The sequence below is a fragment of the Patiria miniata genome, unplaced genomic scaffold (assembly GCF_015706575.1).
Source record: "Patiria miniata isolate m_02_andy unplaced genomic scaffold, ASM1570657v1 HiC_scaffold_2, whole genome shotgun sequence".
Taxonomy (NCBI): domain Eukaryota; kingdom Metazoa; phylum Echinodermata; class Asteroidea; order Valvatida; family Asterinidae; genus Patiria; species Patiria miniata.
The window spans coordinates 6,315,190-6,319,757 of NW_024037058.1; the positions used below are offsets into that span (position 1 = coordinate 6,315,190).

Below are 4,568 nucleotides of genomic sequence, written 5' to 3' on the forward strand. Positions count from 1 at the left end.
TATGAACCTACATGTACAAACCACGCTATCAATGGATAAGTCCTATTTTTCAGTTCATCATACGTAAACAACTAACACTTTAGGCCACTTTTTTTTACATTTTGGATTACAGATCCACTGATTAAAAAAAAAAATTCTTTGCCAATTGAAAAAAACAAATTATACAATGTTTAGCCAATTTTTAATTTTATATTTCCACCAACATGATATAAAGCAATTAGCATTGTTGAAAAAGAGTATGAAATTGACCATTTACAATATCACTACACAGCCTGAAAACCGTCAGTTTCTCTATTAAAAGTTTCTCCATCCACACAATGTCCGCGTTTTTCTAGAAATACAGCAGGCACATTGGCAACTTCCGTGGCTACAATGTAGCAATACGGAACAAAACTGTGCCCGGTGACGCGGATATTGCACGTTTATCCTGATCGCAACCCGTTCAAGATCGGACGACTTCTGTATATTTTTCTCTTTATATTTCTTAGTTCAAGAATAAACATTTTCTTTGTGAAGTTTGTGCCCGAGAGGATTTTTGAGAAGAAACATGAGTTAGAATTTCACTATCAAGTTTGATTTTACCGGTTTGCGCAGGTGCAGTTTTGTAACCTATGAATGCTTATTACAACCATATCATCATTTGAAGTTTGAATACGTGTAAATCCTAAAGCTTTCAATTAATGTGCTTCATTTTCAGGTTAAAGGTCTGTCTACTCCTATCACATCAAGCCCAAACGGTGAAGATGGCATCTAATGTTACAGCCCAATCAGTGTTGGAGAAGATTAGTGTGAATCATCTGGAATGCTCCTTCTGTACCAACCGTTTCAGGCAACCCAAACTGCTGGACTGTTTGCATAGTTTTTGCCTGCAATGCCTTCAAGAGCTCAGACAGAGCCAAGATCCTAGTGGTGCAAAGCTGACATGTCCTCTGTGCAGACGTGAAACCATGTTGAAAGGGTCTAGGGTTGCTGATCTCCCTAATAACTTTGCATTCAGTGCCCTGGTGGAGGAAGTTACAATGCAGGAAAAGCTATTGGAAGGTCAAGGGTCAGACATCGAATGCCAAGCCTGTGGTGAGGAGAATCAGGCTGTGTCAAGATGCACGGACCGTGATCATTTCCTCTGTCAAGAATGTCAAAAGGCTCATGAACGTTTAACCCTAATGAAATCTCACAAAATCTACACACTGGCCCAACTTCGATCAGGAGAGATTGTCTACAAGAGTAAACTAAGAGAAGAAGTTCCCAAATGTGGCAAGCATCCAGATCAGAATCTCAATGTCTACTGCGACACATGTGAGCAAGTCATATGCCTAACGTGTACTATTCTCCATCATGGGAATCAAAAACATTCCCTCATCGGCCTATCGGAGGCTTTCGAAAAGTGTAAGAACAAAGTTGAAGAACTTGTCTCAAAAGTTAGTAAGAGTAAAACAGAACTGAACACCACCATAGAGAAGACTTGCACAACTCGCAAGAAACTTGACATCATGTTTGCAAACACCAAAAAGAAAATCTCAGAAAAAGCTGACCAAGAGGTTGCCAAGATCCGACAGGAGGAGCAGAAACTGTTAACAGAGACTGACAGGATTTACCAAGAGAGAATCACAACGTTTGATGCAGCTCAAGCCAATAACAGCAAAGAGGTGACACAGACAGAGCACAAGCTGGAAGAGGTGAAACAACTCATGAATCAAGCAAGTTGCTGTGAGATTCTTGAACTTCAGCAGAAGCTCTTGCATAACCTCAGTGAATTGACAGGGAAACAGCCAGAGCAAGTTCCTGACAAGTTGAGCTTCATTGGATTTTGAAGAAGGTGAGAGGTCACTTGGGAGACTCATTCTGGAGGAAGAGCCACAGGCTGCAGCAAAGCAATCACCAAGACCTGCAAGATCATGTGTGAAGGAGAAATGGGAACTGAAGACTGAAGTCAAGAACTTCGGATTAACATTTGCATTGATAGTATATGTTGCAGCACTCTCTGGCAATAAAATTCTTTTTAGAAACAGTGGTGCACTATTTACAGCTTCAATTCCTAATAGTCAACAGGAACAATCTCCTATCCCACAAAGGCTACAAATCAATGGACTTGATGATGTAAGGTGTATTGCAGTGAGCAAGGATGACAAGCTCCTTGTTCTAGATGGTTCTGTAGTCAAGGTCTTCAACAAGCAACATCAGCTCCTCCATCAGTTCACACCAGGTAGAGGGTCAGACAGCCAACCAACATGCCTTGCAGTGGATGACAGCAATCTGATAGCAGTGGGTTATGAAGGCAAGAAGGAGATATCTCTACACAACCCAGATGGGTCCCTCATCAGGAGACTGCCTGCTCCAATGATTGAGGATTATCTGACAATGTACAATCACCACCTCATCTACACAACTGGCTTCAACAAACGGTTGGTGTGTTTAGACTACTATGGTGCCAGTGTATTCACAGTAGATATGACTAGCAAAATGCTGGGGGGTTTGTACCCTACTGGTGTGTGCTGTGACAGTGATGGCAGCATCTATGTTGCTGTGTACAGACATCCAACAGGTGATATTCTGCATTACAGTCCTGATGGCAAGTACATTGGATGTGTGATCAAGGGATGTGGTTGTCAACAGGGCATCACATTCACATCAGACAGTGATCTGGTTGTGGCTGCAGGAGATTCTGTACAGATTTATCACTGAGTGTAAGGACAAAATAATAAAATTGATAGTAAGAATAAAAATAAACCAACAACATAGCCCATTATCCATGTTCTTTTCTTTCAAAACACCCAGAATTCATCCAACATATGGAGAACTTTTCCCCCCATATGTGCAGAAAATTAAAGTCCTGCATGCGCTGCAGTCTCACACAACGGTGCACTGACCCAGCGACCCGCACAGCCCCACTGTGTTGACCGGACTATACATAAACAGCAGGTCGATCCTCAGAACAAAAGCGATGTCTGATTTGACAAGAAAAGTGCCCCTCTTTCTTCTCAACCAATCAAAACGGTTGTTACATAAAAGGAAAGCTTATTGTGTTCTCTTTCAGAAACCATGCGAGGTAATTGTATGCGACCGGGTTTATACGTGTGCCGTTCGAAGAAGTAAACCCGCACCCTCAAAAATCGGGGAAATGTGCCGTGACCTCCATAGGAAACGCGAAATTTTCACTGAGTTGCCCGTTTTCCAATGGGAAAGTGCACATAATTATTCGCCTTTAATCATGAAGAAATTAAATTCATGAGAAAGAGGAAAATTTGTATTTTGCGATGCGATGTGAGGAAGTAAGTTTAGCTAACACACTTTCGGTATATTAACGAAAGTTTGCTCAGAGCGCCTAGACACGAGCCAGTCTTCCCATGTAAACAGAGCTGCACCAAGTGGCGAGTGAGCAAATGCGCCCTAGTTCTCAATATGAATATCCTATGCTGATTTCCACATCACAAACAGAACTGTACTCTGGGGGAAATAGACAGGGTCTCAACATGCATGGAAGCAAATGGAATAATCTGTTTGTCTCATTAAGGCACAGCATTATGAAATGCTGTATGTACAAGTTACATGCGCAAGTTAAACATTTTGATATTTTTAAATGTGAATAATCTCTTAAAAAGTATCACGGCAATTTACTGTGATATTCTCAGAATCTCAAAAAAACTTAATGTTTGACAAGTTTTCAAAGTGTAAAATGTACCAATGAAAAAATAATCGTTTTCTTACATTTTTCAATTCATGGAAAAACAGTTTATAGTTTAAGTATAAAATTTGAATGAATGCAAATAATATTTCGATTTGAATAAACATTAATGCTACATTAAACAAATGCAAATATTTAAAAGCAACTGAATAAAATGTACATACTATGTAAAAAAAATTTTAACAACAATTCTAAGGTAAGTCACGTATGATTCCATGATTGTTTCTTGCAGTGTTTGTGAGTGCCGCATCAAATTAATATCAGTTTCTTTAAATTTACATCTCAGCTAAAAAAATAAAAACCTTGGGTATTTCAATGCAAATTTGTATATTAACTTTTTGGTAATTCACTGATGTATTTGTACACTGAGCTAGGTTTAGCAATATGGTTGTATATTTGTAAATTGAAATCACCTTTCTTTGCCTTTCTTCAATGTGAATACTGCAATAAAAGATGCATTTAGGAACAATCTATACATTTGGGGTCCGCTTTTTCATGTCCCTATACATCTGGCATCTACTATACTTTTGTGTTCTTCCTCCAAACTGCATCTACTATACTTTTGTGTTCTTCCTCCAAACTGCATCTACTATACTTTTGTGTTCTTCCTCCAAGAGTGCTTATTTGAATCAAACATAGCGCCTACTCAAGAAATTAAAAAAAAATATTTGGAATACTTGCAACTTGCAAGTAATTTTAATAATAATAATAATAATTACCGGCAATGGGGTAATAGGGAGACTTTCCCATAGACTTGTGCACAAAAATTTTCCGAATTAAATGTGCCCTAACCAATATGTTCCCTTGTCCTTTTTCCACGAATTTCGGGATTTTTACTACTTAGACTACGAGCAACAAATATAACCCAATTTCGACAGCAAAATTT

The 4,568-nt window shown here is 39.0% G+C and overlaps 1 pseudogene; it reads left to right on the forward strand.

Annotated features, from left to right (window-relative positions):
- The first annotated feature begins 593 nt into the window (after positions 1–593).
- On the forward strand, positions 594–2,682 carry LOC119726890 (annotated as a pseudogene).
- Positions 2,683–4,568: the final 1,886 nt, after the last annotated feature.